A 24,913-nucleotide genomic window follows, 5' to 3' on the forward strand; every position below is an offset into this window, starting at 1 on the left:
AACTGAAACATATATATATTTGTATATTTTTCATAATGTATCTTTTAAATAAATTAATGAAAATTGTAAATGTCAACATTGTGACTTGCCTTAAAAATCATTACTGGAGATTTTTGGCAACAGAAGCTGGCTAAAACCTCTTTTGCATTTAAATTAGACTGCTCATTTTCTCGATTTTTCTGACTTGCAATCAGAGTCAAATCTGGACACGTGCATCTTAGTTCTCCACTGTCCACTTACAATTACTGGTGAACCACTTCTATCCTCTGATGGGTTTTAAATGCTCATGACGTAGCAGGCTGACTTTCTAAACTGTTTCCTCCAACTGATTCTCTAAGAGTCAAGGACACATAGCCAGAAAATGAAATAACCAGAAATTCTCCACTTGAGCACTTGCAGAACTAAAGCAAGCTTCCTATCTTTCTCTCATCCCCCAGCTGCCCCCGCCCCATCCCTCTACTCTTTCTCTCCCTCTCAGTCCCTTTTCTTCACCTAGGAAAGGGGATGCAGGAACAGGAGCTCTTCAATCCTAGTCTCCATCACATCTTTCTCCAGGATTTCAGTCAACAGTGCATCTGCCTTGGATTTTACTGTTAGCCTCCAGGAACAAGCTGATAACTGATTGCTCCATGGTTATTCAACTGAGGATCTCACAAAAAAATTAATCATAGTCCACTGCGACATACAGAATTTAGTCATTTTTTTACATAAATGATCATCTTTTTTCCCAATAAATGTCCACAAGTTGAGCTTTCTTATTATTTTTCCAGCTGATTTAGACATATTATGACTCAATGAGACATATTATGATTCAATGATTCATTGGCTCTTAGCAGGCTCTCCTCCTAAATGGAACTGCATCATAGAGCTGGTTGTGCACACCTAATTAGTCCTGCTGAGGGTTTGAAGATGTATACTGGCTTACCAGGTAGCTCAGTGGTAAAGAATCCACCTGCCAATCAAGAGACACAGGAGACAATATATTCAATCCCTGGGTTGGAAAGATGCCCTGGAGAAGGAAATGGCAACCCACTACAGTATTCTTGCCTTGGAAATCCCATGGACAGAAGAGCCTGGCAGATTACAATTCATGGGGTCTCAATGAAGTGACTTAGCATGCACAGTATTTTCCATGATCAGGAAAATGGCAACAGGAGGAAATCTGTGAAAACAATTGGATTTATTAAAGTATCCCAACTAATCTGAAAGAAATATTAATGACATGTACAAAAATATAGCTATGTTTGTGACATTTGAATTCTAAAAAGGAAAGAATTGGAAATTTTTATTATCTCACTCATATATGACATGCATAATTTAAAAAAAAAAAGAAAGAGAAGAAATCCATTGGATTTCAATCCACTTAAAATATTGAATGATGCATTCAAGCCAAAATCTAGTTTTGTTTCTTAAAGGTGGATAAGCACTTTAAAACTGTTGCAACCTCAATTTTCTTTCTTCAATAAACACATGACAGAATGCTTACTGGTAATTAAGAGCAAAAATTATAAGAAAAATCTTTATGTCAGCCTTTTTCCAAGGTAAGATTTACAAGATAGAGTCAGGTAAGGAAGTACTCGGAGGGATTAGTCATATCAAGCAGCTACTAATTAATTCAAGGACCAGTCTCCTTATCACTTCAAATTACCTACCATCCAGAAAACGTGAATCCAAAGAACTTCATAAGCTGCCTCAGTCGTTAGCAGTGGGATTGGACATTTGAGCAAGCCTGAGACAAAGTGGGGCTTCTAGCCTAAGGAAAAATGTTTATACATGTCTTGGTATACAGTTATTTTGACGGATTTTTACTTCCTTAACTCCATGGTCTTAGACAATGATATGCTCTGATGCAGGTAGTAAGCTATTTACTGTTATTGACGCAATTTTTTTAATTTCTTGGAATAGGTAATTCTCTGAGAAGAGACAATAAAATAGTGGCTTGACATCCAAAGTTCAAGTTTTTGTAGTAAAAAATATGTATTATTTTTATAATCAGGAAAAATAATAAAACTATTTTCATCTTGGAAATAAATAGTGGTGACTTCCCTGGTGGCTCAGATGGTAAAGCGTCTGTCTACAATGTGGGAGACCTGGGTTCGATCCCTGGGTCGGGAAGATTCCCTGGAGAAGGAAATGGCAACCCACTCCAGTACTCTTGCCTAGAAAATCCCATGTACAGAGGACAGGCTCCTCTGTCCATGGGGTCGCAAAGAGTCGGACACGACTGAGCAACTTCACTTTCACTTGATGTCAAAATGACTGGGCATTTATGGGAAAAAAAGTTTACCTTTCTTCTAACATTATTTTATTGGTAGCGCAATCACCTTGGCACCTCATGATGGTGGTAAAATCTCTAGATATAAACCCAGTTGTTTAGTCACTCAGTTGTGTCTGACTACTTTGTGACCCCATGGACTGTGACTGACAGGTTCCTCTGTCCATGGGATTTTCCAGGCAAGAATACCGGAGTGGATTGCCATTTCCTTCTCTGAGAAATATTGTAGGGATTACAATAAAAATATTTTATTTTTTACAGTATATTTTTAATTTATTCAACTTTGTATGTGTCAAACGTGAATAAAACAAATAACAAAACAAAGATTACACACAACACAATGTAATGGGTTGATCCTATTTAATTACATTAATTTTAAGGAAAAAAATTATACCAACATATTAGTCTTTCACAGAAATGAATACTATGTTATACAAAAACTGGGTTCACAGTTGAAAACTAGGTTTGTTACTTGGTGGGTTTTGAGCCAATAGATACAACCAAGTCAAAGATCTGGAGAAGAAAGGATTTATTACTTGCAGTAACTAAGCTGAGCATTGGGGATATTTCCCAAAGTAGTGTCGCCAAAAACCTTTGATTTATTGGCATCTGATTTCTTTTCCAATCAGGTTTTATGTTCAGTACTATAATAGTCTCTGAAAAGACTCTAAGCATTCAGGCACTCACATTGGCTGAAATGAATTTTTGAAACCCAAAACATCAATCATGCCCCTTCCCTCAACCATACTTTAAAACAATTTCAGTTGGCACCTTTTGTTAAAATAGATTCTTAACCTTGATATGAAGTTGCAAATTTATTCATGCTCCATTCAGATGTGCAAAAAAAGAAGGAAAAAAACCCTCTTTTTTGTTTTCTATTAACTGCTCTGATCTTAAACACTCTCATCCTGAGAGATAACAAAGGGAAAAAAAATAATCTGAAAAGTCAAATGATGGGGAAATTTTGGTGCATGCCCACACAAGCAGTTTCTAGGCAATTCAGATTGAGACAGCTAAATGTCAAACCGAAGTTTTATCTCTGCTCTTAACCTGCCTCCTGGTGATAATCAAGTTCAGGAGGGAAGCTGAGTGCTGAAGAATTGATGCTTTTGAATTGTGGTGCTGGAGAAGACTCTTGAGAGTCCCTTGAACAGCAAGGAGATCAAGCTAGTCAATCCTAAAGGAAATCAAACCTGGATATTCATTGGAAGGACTGATGCTAAAGCTGAAGCTCCAGTACTTTGGCCACTGGAAGAACATTGCAAAAGACCCTGATGCTAGGAAAGACTGAGGGAAAGAGGAAAAGGGGGCAACAGAGGATGAGATGGCTGGATGGCATCACAAACTCAATAGACATGAGTTTGAGCAAAGTCTGGGAGATAGTGAAGGACAGGGAAGCCTGGTGTGCTGCAGTTCATGGGGTTGCAAAGAGTCTGACAGGACTTAGTGACTGAACAACAACAACAACAAGGAAGTGGATAGTGGTGGGAACTGTAGGAAGGGAGAGAGAAATGAGGGTATTAGAGATGTTAAGTTTAGACTTCCCTGGTAGTCAAGGTGGTTAAGAATCTGTCTTTCAATGCAGGTGACACAGGATAGATCACTGGTGGGGGAACTAAAATCCCACATCCCGAGGGGCAACTAAGCCCAGATGCCACAAAGAACAGCCAGTGCTGCCAAAAAAAAAAAAAAAAAGATGTTAAATTCAACAATAATGATGATGATCACTAAAACTGATATACTCACATTCTCTCTCTATGAGAATTCAAGACATCAATAAGTATGTATACAACAACGATAATATTTAAAGGCATTTCTACAACTTCTAGAAAATAGTTTAAATACAGACAAGAGATTATTTATTTTCCTGATTGTTTGATAAACATTTTGCTAAACAATTTTTTTAAGGTATTGAGTTTCCCTAAAGCTATCTTTTCTAAAAACTATTCTCTTCATCAGACAGCATGGTTTAAAATTTCAGGCATGATCAAAAAATTTTTTTTTATTTTTGCATGAGATACTCTGACTATATGCTTCCCCACAGTGATGCAAATCAAAGGACACTAAATCTGGCCATCTTTTCAAAACCTGTTTTAAAGTATTTAACAGGAGGATACTGAACTTGACAGTACGGTTTCTGGAAGTTATCAGCCTCAGCTTCTGTACAAATTCTGCCTCTTCCAGGCACCCCTGGTTGTGTCAGAACTTTCCCACCACAGCAACTTTGTGGTCGATTGACACAGTCATAAGGACCCGGACTAACAAGGCATGTCTGGAAGAGGGAGCGTTTGACTAAGCTGGGAATTCCAGGAAAATTACCAAAAAAACAAAACAAAACATTAAATGTTCATTAATTCATCCAATATCTCATGGACACCAACGTTCTGGAAGACTTTTTGTTGTGCTTAACAGTAAAAATGAGTAAGATATCCCTCCCACCCTTGAATAAGTGGTACTTCATCTACAGACCAGAGAGAATGAACTAGGAGCCTTAGTTGTTGTTGTTTAGTTGCTAAGTTGTGTCCAGCTCATTGCAATCCCATGGACTATAGCTCACCAGGCTCCTCTGTCCATGGAATTTTTGAGGCAACGCACTGGAGTGGATTGCCATTTCCTTCTCTGCAAGGGGCAGATCTTCCCAACCCAGGGATTGAACTCAAATCTCCTGCATTGACAGGCAGATTCTTTACCACTGAATCACCAGGGAAGCCAAGTGTAGAGCACACATCAACCCTTGAAAGTACTTCAGAAAAAGGAAATGCTAATTTTTCTACTCAGGGGCCATTATTTTATATTTTGATTTCTCCTAATATAAGAATGTCCATTAGACATTATCTAGGAAAAAAATAGGTTTATTTCTCTGAACATATATTATTCCACTTTAATTTTTAGTAAACCCTTAGCCTTCACTAGGTTCCAAGTCTCAGTGTAGTTACTTTTTGAAAATTAATCCATTACTTATTAAAACAATCGTGAGAAGTATACATTATTATTTTCCCCAGTTTTATAGATGAGGAAATTAAGGCTCAAAGCCTGTAAGTAGCCCACCCAGGTTTACACAGATAGCAAGTAAGTTACCTTTAAGTAAGATAATCAAAGATTTAAAAAAAATTTAAGTGTATCAAAATAAAAAGGAAAAAAATCACATTCCATATTCAGGGTTTAAATTAAATCAGAATGGGGTTCTTTAAGAGATTTTTCAGTGCCACACTAATTAGGACAAAATGTTCTGTCCTTGATATCTAAAGATATCTAATATCTCATGCAAGATAGTCTCTTACATAAGATAATAAAATATGGAAAAATAAAATATTCCTCCCCATATCAGGTTATCTTACTATCCTCTTCAGACTGGGTAAAAAACAATTAATTAAATTATATGAACCTTCCTTGGATATATTTAAATGTTTGGCTTATGCACCCTCTATCAGGGAAAACATTTAATCACAGGTTCACATGGTAATTACCACTAGAATATGGTTTGCTCATCTGAAAAGTGGGGATAAGGATAGTATGTACAATGTAGGATAGTGAAAGGATATCTCCTTTTATGGTGCGATGGCATAGCATCCAGGTAGATTACATAGGAACTGAAAAAGAATGTTCTTCAGCATGGCCCTTATGCTTTGCCATAAACAAAATATAGCTATAAAGAAAAAGGAAACTTAACATCCACACAATCAAAAGTAAATGCTGGAACTTCCCTAAGTGGTCCTGTGGTTAAGAATTCACCTTCCACTGCAAGGGACACAGGTTTGATCCCAAGTTAGGGAATTAAGATCCTTTATACAGTGGAAACAGTGTCAGACTTTATACTGGGGGGCTCCAAAATCACTGCAGATGGTGACTGCAGCCATGAAATTAAAAGACGCTTACTCCTTGGAAGAAAAGTTATGACCAACCTAGATAGCATATTTAAAAGCAGAGACATTGCTTTGCCAACAAAGGTCCGTCTAGTTAAGGCTATGGTTTTTCCAGTAGTCATGTATGGATGTGAGAGTTGGACTGTGAAGAAAGCTGAGCATGGAAGAATTGATGCTTTTGAACTGTGGTGTTGGAGAAGACTCTTGAGAGTCCCTTGGACTGCAAGGAGATCCAACCAGTCCATTCTGAAGGAGGTCAGCCCTAGGATTTCTTTGGAAGGAATGATGCTAAAGCTGAAACTCCAGTACTCTGGCCACCTCATGCGAAGAGTTGACTCATTGGAAAAGACTCTGATGCAGGGAGGGATTGGGGGCAGGAGGAGAAGGGGATGACAGAGGATGAGATGGCTGGATGGCATCATGGACTCGATGGACGTGAGTCTGAGTGAACTCCGGGAGATGGTGATGGACAGGGAGGCCTGGCGTGCTGCGATTCATGGGGTCACAAAGAGTCGGACATGACTGAGTGACTGAACTGAACTGAACTAAACTGATGCCATATGTAGTGGCCAAAATAATAATAATAAAATTGAAAGAATAAAAATTAAAAATACAAAAACTGCAAATTGGCTTCTCAGAAAAAAAGTAAATGCCAACACATAAATCAACCAATAAACTAACATGGGCTCAGAAACTTCCTTCCTCAGACTTCCTCAGCCCACCAAAAACGTTCCTTTACTCAAGTTAGCAAATGGGCTTCCTTATCTTTCTAGTATTAAAGGTTTAAAAAAACAAATAAAAAACTTTATGCTTCAAAGCAATATGAAACAAAGTCCTACTTATGTTGGAAGACCTTACGGAACTTGTTTATGTACTTCTGATCTCTTGGTAAAGTGATTAAATCAGTACTTTTATGATAAATGATTGGGCTATCAGACACAGAACAATCAATCCAAGAATCACATCTTTGAGGGAAGCTCAAGTTTTTAGCTGTATTATGTCTTGGGCTAGGAAAGGAAAGTCATCCACATGTCTGATTATGCTATCTCGAAAAATAAGCATTAATTAACAAGTTTCACTTCGTGTGCTGTGCTTAGTCACTCAATCATGTCCAACTCTTTTGCAACCCCATGAACTGTAGCCTGCCAGACTCTTCTGTCTGTAGGATTTTCCAGGGAAGAATACTGGAGTGAGTTGCCATTTCCTCCTGCAGGGGATCTTTCAGACCCAGGGATGGAATTTGAGTCTCCTGCATCTCCTGCATTGCAGGTGGATGCTTCACTGTTGAGTCATTCAGGAAACCCAAGCTTCACGTTAAGAGATTGAAATTCTAGTATTTTAGTGCAGATTAAAAAATAGGATGTAAATTGAATCCTCTGTTGTAAAACTGATGGCTCCCTTGAGCTTATTATCAGAGCAAACAATGTAAACCAAATTGCTTCAAGAATTGAGTCAACTGTTTCAATTGATTTCCATCAGATTCACAGGACTTCTGAACTCATGGAAATATATTTTTAATTTTACAAGAATTCTCATCAGACCTTCGCACTGGATACCTAGGATGACCTCTTTGTGTTGGGCTCCCTATCTCATTGACTTTCTGGTCTCCAGTTCTTTCGGAAACCCAGACCAGTCTTCAGTCCTAATTTCTGGCTCAGCCCTTTCCCTAGTCCCGTGATCCTGTGGATGGTGCATACAGGACCTTCTCTTGGACAATCTGCAGTAACGTCTCCTGGTAACTGCTGGTGTGCTAAGGTGCATACTTTTGTTTTGTTGTGCGTAGAACCTTACATCCTAAAAAGTGAAGCATACCACCTTCTGACACACCTGTTTACATTATGTCTAAGAACTGTGGTCCCAGAAACTGTAGATATCTACAAAGATGACAAAATCTTTCTAAAAACAACCCAGGCCATTATGAGAAACATTCCAATTGGACAAGACTATTTACGTAAGAAGTGAACTCAAAAGCAAGGACTCCCAAATCAAACATACTGAAATACCTATTTTAATTGGCATGCAGAAGCTTCCAAAGACTTAAAAACTGCAAAATAGCTTCATGTAAAGATTTGTCGCACATGGTAATGTATAAATGGCAACCCCAATCTCCCAATTCATTGTACCTCCCTTCCTTGCCCCGTGTCCGGAAATCCATTCTCTATGTCTGTGTTTCTATTCCTGCCCTGCAAATAGGTTCAGCTGTACCATTTATATGCATTAATATGTGGTATTTGCTTTTCACTTTCTGACTTACATCACTTTGTATGACAGTCTCTAGGTTCATCTATGAATGATCAAAATTTGTTCCTTTGTATGGCTAATAATCTAGGGGGTCCAAGAAGGAGGGGATACATGTATACATATAGCTGATTCTTTTTGTTGTACAGCAGAAACTAACACATTGTAAGGCGACTATGTACCAATTTAAAAAATGTTGCAAAAAGTTAGTGAAAAATTAAAGACTGTGGTGCCTAAATCAAAAGACTGAGTAACATAACTTTTACTGCTCCCCTCTGTCCTCCTTCAGGTGTCTGTCTGCCTGCAGCACCCAGTCCAGACAGAAAATTAAATTTTCCATTGTTCCCTCCTTTCCAAATCCAGATCCATTGTGAAACTGAGTCCCCCTAAAACTGAGCTCCTCTCCTGAGTTTATGATTAAATTCTCTACCCATTGTCCCCCTTCTCATCCAACACTTATTCTTCTCATGACTGATGAGTATCGAAGAAAAGGGGGGATTGAAACCAAGCAGGACCTTGTGGGTATGAATCCTTTTCTTGTTCCTCATTTTTCTGTTTGGTCTGTTTTCCTGTCTCTGGCTAACACCCCAAAATTAGTGAACTTTGCTTCCAGGCTCTGTAAAAAAGAAAAGGAACATGAGACAACATGAGACAACATGAGAACATGAACACAACTTCTTGTGTTGTCTACAGACACTTAAAATTAGACTGGCATCCATGGCTGTCACTTTTTTCACCCTGATTCAAACACAGATTCCCAAAATTAGTGAACTTTGCTTCCAGGCTCTGTAAAAAAGAAAAGGAACATGAGACAACATGAGACAACATGAGAACATGAACACAACTTCTTGTGTTGTCTACAGACACTTAAAATTAGACTGGCATCCATGGCTGTCACTTTTTTCACCCTGATTCAAACACAGATTCCCAGGAGCCATTCGTGATTCAGCACTCACTTCCTCTGGTAAGGTCCTACTTCACTGGCCAAGGCTATCTGCTTCACCCAGATTAACACCTCTAGGGAAGTAGAAACTTTGTCACATAAGATCACTGAATAAGCACTGGGCTTAACAAGGTGGCTCCATCAATGGAGTCTTTCTTTGATTTATTTGATTTTGACTGATTTGGGTCTTGGAGACTACAGTTCTGACATGAACCCCAGACATTGGGAATTACCCTGTGTATAGTAGTTACAGAGTCTCCCTGGCATGCTCTGTACTCTCAAAGGTTTTCAATGCCTGTCCACAGCCACTTACCACCAAGCACATCATCTTCCTGAGACTGAAACATCAAAAAAAGGGACAAAGAGAAACACTGACTTAAATATTGTGAACCTAAAGTCGTGGCATGTGAATTTCAGAGAAATTAAGGTCACAAAAACATTATGACCAATGACTATCACACAAGGATCAACAAAAACTGCAAGAACTTCAGAATGGGAGCTGGAAACGGCCCTCATGCCTTGCAATTTGATTACATTTTTCAATGAAGCTGAGTGTCTAATCAAAAGGGGAGAATTGTTTTTTAAAAAAAGGAAAGAGAAGCCCAGAATGGGGTCACTTGCTTCACATAACAGCAAATCAAGATTTAATATCTAACCTAATTACAGTTTCCACCTCTCCCAGAAATGTGACCTTTAACCAGTTAATCTGGAATTACCTGATCAGTACTAATGAGGTCACCTGCAGGATAGAACCCCACCCATCTCCCAAAATTTGACCTTGCTGGAAACAACCCACTCTTTGTTAGAAACTTTCCTTTCCCACCCCTTTCTGCCTAGAAAACCCTGCCATTTTGACAGCTCCTCAGAACCCCTTTCTGCCTGCTAAATGGGATGATCCCGGGTTCACGAATCATTAAATAAAGCTAATTAGATCTTCAAATTTGCTCAGCTGGGTTTTGCAGAGACATCGCTTTGCCGACAAAGGTCTATAGATTCAAAGCCATGGTTTTTCCAGTAGTCATGTATGGATGTGAGAGCTAGACCATAAAAAAGGAAGAGCACTAAAGAACTGATGCTTTCAAACTGTGGTTCTTGTGAAGACTCTTTAGAGTCCCTTGGACAGCAAGGAGATCAAACCAGTCAATCCTACAACCCTGAATATTCATTGGAAAGACTGATGCTGAAGCTGAAGCTCCAATTCTTTGGCCACCCAATGCGGAGGGCTGACTCATTGGAAAAGAGCCTGATGTTAGTAAATACTGAAGGCAAAAGGAGGAGTGGCAGAGGACGAAATAGTTAGATGGCATCACCAACTCAATGGACATGAATTTGAACAAAGTCTGGGAGATAGTGGGGGACAGGGAAGCCTGGTGTGCTGCAGCCCACGGGGTCACAAAGACTCAAATATGACTTAGTGACTGAATAGCAACAGCAACAAATCCCTCAAAAAAGTGCACCACGGAAAAGGCAGTAATTTGCTTCATGATGAGTTCTATGCTAAGTACTTCAGATATCTTTTCTCACATCACACTATATTTATTCATTCATCTGTTAACAGATATCAAAGTTATTTTCATATACTGAGTGTTGTGAATAATGCTACAGTGACCTTGGAAGTGCAGATACTGCTTTGAGACACTTCTTTAATTTCCTCTGGGTATGTATTCCAAAGAAGGACTGCTGGATTACATGGTTAGTTCCATTTTTGGCTTTCTGAAATATTTCCACACTGCTTCCCATAATGGCTATACCCATTTACACTGCCACCAACAGTGCACAAGTGTGCTAAAAAGGACTAGGTCTTGAGGTAGACAAATCAGGGCTTAAAACCATGATCTGCGAACTTATAGACATTTTTGCCAAGGGGGAAGGTTGGAGGGAAGGGACAGTTAGGGAGTTTGGGATCGATGTGTACACACTGCTATATTTAAAATGGATAACCAATGAGGCCCTACTGTATAACACAGGGAACTCTGCTTAATGTTATGTGGCAGCCAGGATGGGAGGGGAGTTTGGGGGAGAATGGATATGTGTGTATGTATGACTGATTCCCTTTGCTGTCTTAAACAATCATACTTAAAACTATCATAACATTTTAAATCAGCTATACTCCAACACAAAATGTTTTTGGTGTTAAAAAAAAATTAAAATTAAAAAAAAAAATCTTAAAAAACAGTAAGAAGCATGTTCTACCTTTTTCAAGCTATGTGATCAAAAGTCATCTCACCTCTCTAAATTCTAGTTTCCTTGTATGTAAAAAGAAATTTTCATCCTAGGGCTGTAAAGATTTGATGATAAAAAGCAGTTTTATAGTGCTTAGCACAACACCCATCACATACAAGGTGTTAAAACAATTTTGGATCTTTCTTTTTTTTCCTACCTGCCCTGATTTCCACTCAGTTGTGAATTTCATAGCATAGATTAATTGCCTGCTCACAGAAGTAAACTGTATTTTCATAGGTACAGCCAAATGCTTCTCAAGTGTTGGAAACCATCTTCCCCAGCATCTTCTCACTCTCTGCTTTAACCTTGGCACTAATGAAAATGGAGTAACTGCCTCTTGCTACCTTGCTAAGAAGGCAGAGATGAGGTTGCATGTAATGCTGCTTAAGACGAGATCTGAGCATTTAAAAAAAGTTTCCATGTAAAGGACAAGGGATGCCAATCAGGTCAGCTGTGGGCAAGCTTGGAGGAAACTCTCTGACTTATTTATTACTATTTTAAAGCATGAAGTATTAAAAATTTCAGTGAGATTTATTCCAAAAGGTCTCTTCTTTATGACTTAGTGGACAATTTCTTTCCTACAAAGATTCAGGCAATTTTTCAGGAATGTGAATTATTGGGTGCCAATACTGAGCACAGGAATCAAATTAACTCTCACAGTAAAATATTCATCTGTTCCCCTGGTGCTTTTCCTGAAAGTACTAGAAATAAGCCTCTTAAAAACTGTTTCTAGGAGGTTCTAGAGACCAACTTCAAGAAACAAAATAGGTAAGGTCAAAGCTTTATCAGAATATGATGGTATTTAACCTGACAGGACAATTTTGATATATATTCATCTTAAAACATAACACCTGGATTTTGAGGTCCAGAGCCATATTCTCTGAATGCCTGTCTGTAGCTATCTATATTACATATATTCTCCAAAAGACTCATTTGGATCAAGGATAGATTTTTCAAGGAGAAACATCATCAGCAAAGAAAAAACAGAAAAACGGAGGTGTTGAAAGGATTGAAGACAGTAGAGTGAAGAGACAAAAATACATGTTATGCAAGATTATCAGGTGCCTGCGCCTATGCCAGGTTTTAGAGAAAAATGAAACTGAGGGAAGACAAGATCAAAAGTATAGAGCCGAGAGGATTTGAGGGACTCACTTTTAATTATTGATCTCTCTGCGTTAGCCTCAGAAGCCCCAGAGAATTTATAAAATTCTCCAGAAAGCAGGAATAGAAGGAACATACCTCAACATAATAAAAGCTATATATGACAAACCCACAGCCAACATTATCCTCAGTGGTGAAAAGTTGAAAGCTTTTCCCCTAAAGTCAGGAACAAGACAAGGGTGTCCACTCTCACCACTACTATTCAACATAGTTTTGGAAGTTTTGGCCACAGCAATCAGACCAGGAAAAGAAATAAAAGGAATCCAAATTGGAAAAGAAGAAGTAAAACTCTCACTGTTTGCAGATGACGTGATCCTCTACATAGAAAACCCTAAAGACTCCACCAGAAAATTACTAGAGCTAATCAATGAATATAGTAAAGTTGCAGGATATAAAATCAACACACAGAAATTATGGAAAAAATTCCATTCACTGTTGCAATGAAAAGAATAAAATACTTAGGAATATATCTACCTAAAGAAACTAAAGACCTATATATAGAAAACTATAAAACACTGGTGAAAGAAATCAAAGAGGACACTAATAGATGGAGAAATATACCATGTTCATGGATCGGAAGAATCAATATAGTGAAAATGAGTATACTACCCAAAGCAATCTATAGATTCAATGCAATCCCTATCAAGCTAACGACAGTATTTTTCACAGAGCTAGAAAAATAATTTCACAATTTGTATGAAAATACAAAAAAACCGCGAATAGCCAAAGCAATCTTGAGAAATAAGAATGGAACTGGAGGAATCAACCTGCCTGACCTCAGGCTCTACTACAAAGCCGCAGTCATCAAGACAGTATGGTACTGGCACAAAGACAGAAATATAGATCAATGGAACAAAATAGAAAGCCCAGAGATAAATCCACGCACCTATGGACACCTTATCTTTGACAAAGGATGCAAGAATACACAATGGATTAAAGACAATCTCTTTAACAAGTGGTGCTGGGAAAACTGGTCAACCACTTGTAAAAGAATGAAACTAGAACACTTTCTAACACCATACACAAAAATAAACTCAAAATGGCTTAAAGATCTAAACGTAAGACCAGAAACTATAAAACTCCTAGAGGAAAACATAGGCAAACACTCTCTGACATACATCACAGCAGGACCCTGTATGATCCACCTCCCAGAATACTGGAAATGAAAGCAAAAATAAATAAATGTGACCTAATTAAACTTAAAAGCTTCTGCACAACAAAGGAAACTATAAGCAAGGTGAAAAGGCAGCCTTCAGAATCACAGAAAATAATAGCAAATGAAGCAACTGACAAACAACTAATCTCGAAAATATACAAGCAACTCCTACAGCTCAATTCCAGAAAAATAAATGACCCAATCAAAAAATGGACCAAAGAACTAAATAGACATTTCTTCAAAGAAGTCATACAGATGGCTAACAAACACATGAAAAGATGCTCAACATCACTCATTATCAGAGAAATGCAAATCAAAACCACAATGAGGTACCATTTCACAACAGAATGGCTGTGATCCAAAAGTCTACAAGCAATAGATGCTGGGGAGGGTGTGGAGAAAAGGGAACCTTCTTACACTGTTGGTGGGAATGCAAACTAGTACAGCCACTATGGAGAACAGTATGGAGATTCCTTAAAAAACTAGAAATAGAACTACCTTATGACCCAGCAATCCCACTGCTGGGCATACACATGGAGGAAACCAGAATTGAAAGAGACACATATACCCCAATGTTCATCGCAGCACTGTTTATAATAGCCAGGACATGGAAGCAACCTAGATGTCCATCAACAGACGAATGGATAAGAAAGCTGTGGTACATATACACAATGGAGTATTACTCAGCCATTAAAAAGAATACATTTGAATCAGTTCTAATGAGGTGGATGAAACTGGAGCCTATTATAAAGAGTGAAGTAAGCCAGAAAGAAAAATACCAATACAGTACACTAACGCACATATATGGAATTTACAAAGATGGTAATGATAACCCTGTATGTGAGACAGCAAAAGAGACACAGATGTATCGAACAGTCTTTTGGACTCTGTGGGAGAGGGAGAGGGCAGGATGATTTGGGAAAATGGCATTGAAACATTTATAATATCATATATGAAATGAATTGCCAGTCCAGGTTCAATGCATGATACTGGATGCTTGGGGCTGGTGCACTGAGATGACACAGAGGGATGGTACGGGGAGGGAGGAGGGAGGGGGGTTCAGGATGGAGAACACGTGTATACCTGTGGCGGATACATGTTGATGTATGGCAAAACCAATACAATATTGTAAAGTAATTAACCTCCAATTAAAATAAATAAATTTATATTAAAAAAAGGAAACTGTCTAATTTGAGAGTCTAAGATCCTGTTTGTTATCAAAGCTAAAGCAAAAGTAAAAAACTGATAAATATTCGTTGAGGTCCTTTAATGGACCGGAACCTGGTGGTCCGGAGTCAACCGATTAGAAAGTAAAGGAGAGAGAAAGATGATGATATTCCTTGGTTTACACAGAAAGCCAATAAAGCACCTGGCACAGGGCTTGCTCTGTTCACGGAGGCCACATGCGCCCTCTCGATGGGGTGAAGGTGCAGAGCGCCTTCTCCAGAGGGTCTTAGAAGCCAAGGCAGGAAAGTGAACTCAGAGAGCCTCTGTGCTCCAGGGGATCAGCCTGAAAGAGAGAGAGAGAAAGCAAGACACGGGGACCAAAGCTCTGATGGAGCAAAGGTGTTTTATCCAACATTGTGTAGGTATTTATACTGTCTTACAAGATAGCTATTTTCAGCAGAGATAAAATCAAAACTTACAAGGAAACATGAGGTCATCCATATGAAAGAGAGAGGGTTGTAAATAATCACTTTTACCATATGGTTCATAAAAAGGAAGAGGGTACTTATCACCATATAGAAAAACTAAGGAAGGAAATGCCTGGATTCCTAAGCCCCCGGGAGAGGGGAAGAGGCTTGCCTCTACTCTTAATTCCTGAATATTCACGAATTAATAAGGAACAGAGAATTCCCGACAGATCCAAAACAGCACACAGGAAGCCTCCTGTTAAATGCTTCCTGACAAATATCGCAGTTGTGAAAAATATTTTAATTGCTTCATCTCATTATCAATTATAGCAAAATTATAGTATAGAAGAATTAACTATCTTTATTACTCACTTATAGAAATACAGAGAAAATAAACAACCTTATTCTTCTGGTAAAAAATAGACCTTACATGCTGGGGGAAAGAGTTAGGGAGTTTGGGATGGACATGTACACAGTGCTATACTTAAAGCGGATAACCAATAAGGACCTATTGTACAGCACATAGAACTCTGCTCAGTGTTATGTGGCAGCCTGGATGTGAGGGGAGTTTGGAGGGGAATGGATACATGCATATGTACGGTTGAGTCCCTTTGCTGTCCACCTGAAACTATCACATTATTAATTGTTCAATATGAAATAAAAATTTAAATTTGAGATAACAGTAAAAAAAAATAGACAAAGACACCCACATTCCTTGAAAAGCTTGTTTTCCTATTTATACCAAAGATGGATATACAGAAGTATTATTATGTCATGAAAATCAGATTTCTTAAGGTTTGCTGATGTGGATAAAGTAAATGAGAGAATATCAGATATTTCTCTCTGCTGCTACTGCTAAGTCGCTTCAGTTGTGTCCGACTCTGTGTGACCCCATAGACAGCAGCCCACCAGGCTCCCTCATCCCTGGGATTGTCCAGGCAAGAATACTGGAGTGGGTTGCCATTTCCTTCTCCAATGCATGAAAGTGAAAAGTGAAAGTGAAGTCACTCAGTCTTGTCCGACTCCTAGCGACCCCATGGTCTGCAGCCTACCAAGCTCCTCCATCCATGGGATTTTGCAGGCAAGAGTACTGGAGTGGGATGCCATTGCTTCTCTGATATTTCTCTCTACTAAAGCATTAAGAATACTTGTTTATTTTTAAAGTCTGTTGTGCCAAGAAAGTACCATGAATTAGCATCTTCTTATCTCAACCAGGTTCGCAGCCAATAGGATTTACTGATCACCTGCTCTGGGGTGGGAAAAATGCCAGCCCCACCCACTTTTTTTTTTTTTTTTTAATATGGCTATGCTGAGTCTTCCTTGTGGTGCACAGGCTTCTCTAGTTGTCAGTATGTGGGCTTAGTTGCTCCAAGGCATGTGGGATCTTAGTTCCTGACCAGGGATCAAACCCTGATCCCCTGCATTAGTAGGCTGATTCTTAACTACTGGACCACCACAGAAGTCCCAGTGCCAGCTCTTTCTTTCCTTGCACTTTCATCCTCAAACTCCAGGATGGTGCTGTTCTGTGTTACCATCCCAGCCTCACCATTGAAGTCTCATTATGGTAATTTCATCCTCTTTCAACATCTAGCGTCCATAAGGTTTAGATGGCATTGTAGAAGGCAGACTGAAAGGTGGACCATTTTTCTGTAAAAATTGTTCTGATGCCTGACTCATGTGGAAATTTGCTTCAACAATTCTGTGAATTTTCCACTGAGATTTTCAATGTGTCTCTCCTACACAGAGAAGGCCCAAACATAATACTCATTGTTTCATTTTGTCTGACATTAGGATGACACAGAGGAATAGTAACATATGCAAATAAATGCCTCAGAAATATTCCTGATGACAGAATATAGTTAGAGTGAGAAGCATGAATGGGTTAACCTTATTAATTAACCTCTAGGAAGAAAAGCATAGGATCTCTTTCTCTCTCTTTTTAACCTAGAAAGCCTTTCATTAAAGACTAGGATGGAACCCTCATGGGCCTGTCAACCTCCACTTCCTCACTTCCCCATTGCAACCCCCATCTCTTGAACCTTAATATTAAGACAATGCTTCAATTTGTCCCTAGCAAATAAATTTCACAGAAAATCCAGCAAGTGATATAGAGATTTTTCAAGATGAAAAGATACTGAGTATTTTGAAATGTGATAACACAAAAACAGCAGAATTTTTTTCCTCTGCTTCATATGGCTTTAATCTGTAATCTAAAAGAGGAAGACTTTTTCCCAGTTATGAAATGATGGAGTGGAGATGGAGGATAAATTAAGAGTCTGGGATTAATATATATACATTACTATATATAAAATAGATAATAAGCAAAGACCTACTGTATAGCACAGGGAACTCTACTCAGTATTCTATAATAACCTAAATGGGGGAAAAATCTGAATAAGAATAGATATAGTGGCTTAGATGGTAAAGAATCTGCCTGCAATGCAAGAGACCTGGGTTCAGTCTTTGGGTCAGGAAGATTTCCTGGAGAATGGAATGACTACCCACTCTAGCATTCTAGCCTGGAAAATTTCATGGACAGAGAGGAGCCTGGCAGGCTCCAGTCTATAGGATCACAGAGTCAGACACTACTGAGGGACTAACACTTTCACTTCATTTTTTCTTTTTCATAATTGGATAAGTTTGCTGTATACCTGCAATTAATACAACATTGTAAATCAGCTATACTCCAATACAAAATTTAAAAATAAATTAAGTTAAATTAAAAAGAAATGACAAGCAGCAGCTGAACTTTGTATAATCATTAGTGAGAGGAGGCAGAAATAAAAGAATAGCTTAAAATTTCTGAAAGATATTAAGATCTTGAACCATAAAATCTCACTTGCCATCACAGAGCTCAATGCCAAATTTTTTTTCTCTGAAGTTGCTCATTTTCATCCAGACTGTTATCTCAAGATTTATTTTACAAAGTTTACTCTGCCTGTGATCTTTCAGTTTGTTATTTTTTGCAAGTTTATTTAACTTACACCATACTGATTATTTTTTAATGATAGCATTTGCAGCTTAAACCTTGCTAATTACAAATAATGTTTATCATTGCAAATATGTATTTATTTTTTTATTTGGTTCTGAAAGCAGAACCAAATGTGTCCCTTATTTTCTCAGCCTTCCCCTGCCCCTCTCTCCTCCGCATATGCCAGGTAAACAAAAAAGCAAACCTCTACTGCCATCCAGTGGTGCCTCTGAATTTTTCCAAATAAAACCTGTGGTGCAGCAAACCATGACTAGAACTTTAAAAGGATTCTCTCTCTTAAATGGCTAGAATGTTTTAGATATTTTAATCTGAAACAACTAGATATAAAAAATTTTTCAAATAAACTGTGCATGCCTATTATATGTACCTTATTATTGATAATACCATTTCTATCATTACAATAAGATCATGAATGGAGTGATGGCCCATTCCCATCTTACCATGTTGGACATGTGATTTCTTTAACTTCTTATTATAAAACAGAGATTCACATGAAACTAACAAAAATAGCATATAGACTCCCATGGAAAAAGTGCCAAATTCTTTCCAGAGTAGTTGTACCTTTTTAGACTCACATTATAATTGTGTGAGAAATTTAGGTTCTCAGCATCCTTGATAGCATTTGGTCTTATTACTGTTTCTTATTGTACATACTGACACATATATAGTGATGTCTTGTTGCAGCTTTCAGGTTTATTTCCCTAATGGCTAAAGATGCTAAATTTCTTTTCATGTGCTTACATGCTGTCTACCTCTTCTCTTTGGGAAATACTTGCTTGTACCTTTTGCCCATTTTCCATTTTTCTTTTTTTGCTGCTGATTTTTGACAGTTCTCTATATTCTAAATATAACTTTTTTGTCAGATAAGCAGTTTGAAAACACTGTCTACCAGGATATAGCTTGTCTTTTTATTCTATTATTAACAGGAACTTTCATGGAGCAAAAGATTTTATTTTTTTATTGAAATATAGTTGATTTACAATGTTGTGTTATTTGAAGTGTATATTAAAGTGATTTTTATACATATATACACACACACACACATATATATATATGTAAAACATCAAAAGGGTGATACATAAATATATATATAAGGTTTTTATTTTGATGAAGTCTAGTTTAGCAAAAAAATTTTATGTCACTTTTATCATACTTTTGATGTCATGTCCAAGAGTTCTACCCAGGTCTACCTCCTAAAGATATTCCCCTCTGTTTTTGTTTCAAATGTTTTATAGTCTTACATTGTATATTTAAATCTCTGATCCATTTTGAGTTCACTTATGAATAAGACATGAGGTTCTGGGTGAGCTTCACGTTTTAGTATGTTCAATTGCTCCAGCACCACTTGCTGAAGACTGTGCTTCCTCCATGGAATTACTTCTGTACTTTTGTCAAAAATCAGTACATAACATAGGATTTTTCTTTTGCTTTATAGTTAAATACATTGTATGAGGACTCCCAACCACAATCCTTTGGTGAAACTAATACAGAAAAATTTTAAAGAGATAATTTGATAAAAATGAAAATGAAAGCTCAATAACATGAAATATTATTGGCTAGAAATACACAGAAAATTATTTAAGATGAGAAACAGATCCATATATATAATCTTAACCTCACTCACTGAATTCAAACCTAACTTTAATGAAAAACTATATAACACATCAGATGAAAGTGGGTCCTTACAATGGCTTCCATGGCTTAAATCCTGGAGGAGCCCTCAGCAACAGGACCTTGGAGCCCCAGCAACTAAAACTTTGATTTCTGCATTTGTCATCTTTGAAATATAAGTAGTAATTCATGTCTCTCTTTGAATTGCTATGAGGCTGAGTTAATAAACATGAACCGCTTTACATACGAGAAATGCAGTCAAAGCCAGCTATCACAGTCAAATTCAACATAAAAAGCCTGATAATTCCAGTGACAGCTTTATGTCGAATCTGTTTGTTAGCGTGAGCTATATTCATCTTAAACCTTAAGCAGGTTCTGTGCTCTAAGTTCATTTCCTGCTTGTAAAGTAGGAACAAGTGAGCAGGAGATTGTATCACCATGGTTGGTTCAGTTCAGTTCAGTTCAGTCGTGTCCGACTATTTGCAGCTCCATGAATCATAGCACCCCAGGCCTCGCTGTCCATCACCAACTCCCAGAGTTCACTCAAACTCATGTTCATCAAGACGGTGATGCCATCCAGTCATCTCATCCTCTGTCGTCCCCTTCTCCTCCTTCCCCCAATCTCTCCCAGTATCAGGGTCTTTTCCAATGAGTCAACTTTTTGCATGAGGTGGCCAAAGTATTGGAGTTTCAGCTTCAGCATCATTCCTTCCAAAGAACACCCAGGACTGATCTCCTTTAGGATGGACTGGTTGGATTTCCTTGCAGTCCAAGGAACTCTCAAGAGTCTTCTCCAACACCACAGTTCAAAAACATCAATTCTTTGGGGCTCAGCTTTCTTCACAGTCCAACTCTCACATCCATACATGACTACTGGAAAAACCATAGCCTTGACTAGACAGACCTTTGCTGGCAGAGTAATATCTCTGCTTTTCAATATGCTATCTAGGTTGGTCATAATTTTCCTTCCAAGGAGTAAGTGTTTTTTAATTTCATGGCTGCAGTCACCATCTGCACTGATTTTGGAGCCCCCAAAAATAAAGTGTGACACTGTTCCCACTGTTTCCCCATCTAATTCCCATGAAGTGATGGGACCAGATGCCATGATCTTAGTTTTCTGAATGTTGAGCTTTAAGCCAACTTTTTCACTCTCCTCTTTCACTTTCATCAAGAGCCTTTTTAATTCCTCTTCACTTTCTGCCATAAGGGTGGTGTCATCTGCATATCTGAGGTGATTGATATTTCTCCCATCAATCTTGATTCCAGCTTGTGCTTCTTCCAGCCCAGCATTTCTCATGATATTCTCCATGGTCGGTTACTCTTTTAATAAAAACTACTCCTAAAATTTAAAATACTCTTTATCACCATTGACTGTTATCAATAACATCAAATGTTTCTGGAGCCCTGATATGTACAGAAAGTCCTGTGTTGGATACTAGAGTTAAAAAGCTATAAAAGCAGTTGTTATGCAAGATTGCATGTTACAGTCCACAAGCAAAAGTAGGCCATTCAAAATATAAAAAGGAGGAAAGTGGCTCCCAGAGGCTTATGAGACTAATCAGGTTCAGTATCCATCAAGCCCAAATGTAGTTAAAGGGCTGGACAATTTCAACTCCAACAACTCTATTGACCTAGCTTTTAACGACAGAGCCAACTTCACAAAAACTCATACAAATCAAGTTTCTCAGTTATCCTAAGAGAAAGAAACAGAGATTAAGGAAATCTTCAGCTACAGAAGAATAGCAGACTTTGGTCAACAATTAGCATACGTGAGAATTAACCATCAACAAACAAAATTCCATATGGTACATTCAAGCATCACAGTTATTTATTTCTCATGAAGATAATGATCTACTTTATAATATTATTCTTTATATTTACATATTTATATTATATTACTATACTATAATAATATTATATTTAAAGAATAATATTATGAAGTACTTACTATTTGGACTTCCATGGTGGCTCAGTGGTAAAGAATCCATCTGCAATGCAAGATACACCAGTTCAATCCCTGAATTCGGAAGATCCTTTGGAGGAGGGCATGGCAACCGACTCCAGTATTCTTGCATGGAGAATCCCATGGACAGAGAAGCCTGGTGGGCTTCAGTCCATACAGAGTCACAAAGAGTCAGACATGACTGAAGCAACTGAATATATATGCAGTTAATATTTAATAGCATTATTTTGAAAGAAAAGTAGCACAGGCTGCTTGTTTGCAAGATCCTGGAACCTCTGTTAATATTCTAGAGTGCACCAGATCACTGCCCACATCACCACTGCCTCCTGACAAGGCACCAATTTTCAGCAAATACAGAGTGACATCTTGTTTATTCAGCTCACTTTAGTGACAGCAAATACCTCGCTTGCCCAGAGAAGCACGATGACTCAGAAAAGTCATCTGAGCTCACTATAAGCAAAGCCACAGCCTGCACAGGGGAGCAGTTGCTGGAACAAAACCACAAGTGGCTTAGCAAGTTTAGATTGAAAAAGAAAATTTATTCATATTCATGTGATAAATAAGTAGATGCAACTTGGAAATCAAAGTCTCCTCTTGATTTTATAATATCACTCTCTCCATCCTAGTCTATTTCTTTTTTTTTTTTTTTTTGAAAAATCGTAACAGCATTATACTTTTCCTTATGGATTACTTTGTTGAATATTTAACATTTTGAAGACAGAAAATCTTAGCATTGTTATTTATTTATTCATTCATATATCTATTTTCAGGATCATGTCCATGTCTTTTCAAGAAAGATAAGAGTCCCAGTAATGTAGCCAAGATCTGAATGGCTCACTAAAGCTGAACCATTTCTGCCAATGGGAGCAGGAAGGAGAATTCACTTACTGATGCCGTGCAAACAATGAACCATTCTGAAATGCTTTGGTCACCTGAAACGCCCAAGTGTCTGCTTCTTTTGATTTGCAACAGCCTGTCTCTCTGTTTTCTTGCGACCTAAATGTAGTTCATGAACCCAAGGAAGTGTGATCCTAACCAACTCAGAGCAAGAAGGGATGTAGGAATTGAGACCAAGATAACTTGTTACCCTGTGAGGTGAAGGGGTACTGTTTGTTTTGGTCATTTTGAAGAGGGCTCAGAAAGGAAGAGAAAGAACCAGTTTCAACTGAGGGACTGTGGGTGTTTTATTTCAGTAGCATCCCAGGATCTCCCTGGTGATTCAGATAGTAAAGAATCTGCCTTCAGTGATGGAGACCTGGGTTCGATCCCTGGGTTGATCCCTGGGAAGATACCCTGGAAGAGGGCATGGCAACCCACTCCAGTATTCTTGCCTGGAGAGAGGAGCCTGGCGGGCTATAGTCCATGGCGTCGCAAAGAGTCAGACACAACTTGGCAACTAAGCATACACAGAGCCCAGGGCTGACCACAGGTAAATTTCCATGGGTCAGTAAGACTTACGTTCTTGCTCCTGGCTCCATCTGGAATTACTCTGATTGTGAGTTTCTCTCAAACCTCCAATTCTAATTACAAAGACTATCAGAGAAGGAATAGGAAACTGGGGCAAAATTCACTGTGGAGATCTCAGAGAAGAAGGGAGGAAATGGCCCAAATGAAAGACATAATGTCACTGGATGGCAGAGGAAAAGTTATCTCTGAAGAAAAAATTAAAAATTGACAACACTTGACTTTGTAGTTGAAGTTTCAAAGAAGAGACCTATGAAGTATAACTTTAAACATACCTGTGTGAGAAGAACGGTACATAAATAGTTTCATAATTTATCTCTATTTAAAGAATATGGATAAAGAAGATGGTGCTACATATACACAATGGAATATTATTCAGCTACTAAAAGAAATGAAATAGGGTCATTTGTAGAGATGTGAATGGACCTACCAGAGAAGGCAATGGTACCCCACTCCAGTACTCTTGCCTAGAAAAATCCCATGGATGGAGGAGCCTGGAAGGCTGCAATCCATGGGGTCGCTAAGAGTCGGATACGACTGAGCAACTTCAGTTTCACTTTTCACTTTCATGCATTGGAGAAGGAAATGGCAACCCACTCCAGTGTTCTTGCCTGGAGAATCCCAGGGATGGGGGGAGCCTGGTGGGCTGCTGTCTCTGGGGTCGCACAGAGTCGGACACGACTGAAGTGACTTAGGTAATGGACCTACAGTCTGTCATACAGAATGAAGTAAGTCAGAAAGAGAAAAACAAGTATTGTGTAGTAACACATCTATGTGAAACCTAGAAAAATGGTTCAAACAAACCTATTTGCACGGCAAGAATGGAGACACAGATGTAAAGAATGGATATGGGTACATGGGAGGACGGAGCATGGGGGTGGGACAAACCGGGAGATTAGAATTGACATACATACACTGCGGAGAAGGCAATGGCACCCCACTCCAGTACTCTTGCCTGGAAAATCCTATGAAGGAAGGAGCCTGGTGGGCTACAGTCCATGGGGTCGCTAAGAGCCGGACACGACTGAGCGACTTCCCTTTCACTTTTCACTTTCATGCATTGGAGAAGGAAATGGCAACCCACTCCAGTGTTCTTGCCTGGAGAATCCCAGGGATGGGGGGAGCCTGGTGGGCTGCCGTCTCTGGGGTCGCACAGAGTCGGACGCGACTGAAGTGACTTAGCAGCAGCAGTAGCAGTACATACACTGGATCCTCAGGTGGTGTTGTGGTAAAAAATCCTCCTGCCAATGCAGGAGATGCAAGAGATGCGGGTTTGATCCCTAGGTCAGGAAGATCCCCTGGAGGAGGAAATGGCAACTCGCTTCAGTATTCTTGCCTGGAAAATTCCATGGACAGAGGAGCCTGGAAGACTACAGTCCATGGGGTTGCA

At 38.7% G+C, this 24,913-nt stretch overlaps 1 long non-coding RNA gene across 1 annotated transcript; it reads right to left on the reverse strand.

Annotated features, from left to right (window-relative positions):
• Nucleotides 1-2,618: 2,618 nt before the first annotated feature.
• On the reverse strand, nucleotides 2,619-22,405 carry LOC121818544 (uncharacterized). The gene is made up of 2 exons (XR_009599567.1): nucleotides 22,045-22,405; nucleotides 2,619-8,992 (listed from the first exon to the last, which is right to left on the reverse strand). It is a non-coding gene; the product is annotated as an uncharacterized LOC121818544 (long non-coding RNA).
• Nucleotides 22,406-24,913: the final 2,508 nt, after the last annotated feature.

Source organism: Ovis aries, chromosome 2, assembly GCF_016772045.2.
Source record: "Ovis aries strain OAR_USU_Benz2616 breed Rambouillet chromosome 2, ARS-UI_Ramb_v3.0, whole genome shotgun sequence".
In the NCBI taxonomy this organism is placed as follows: domain Eukaryota; kingdom Metazoa; phylum Chordata; class Mammalia; order Artiodactyla; family Bovidae; genus Ovis; species Ovis aries.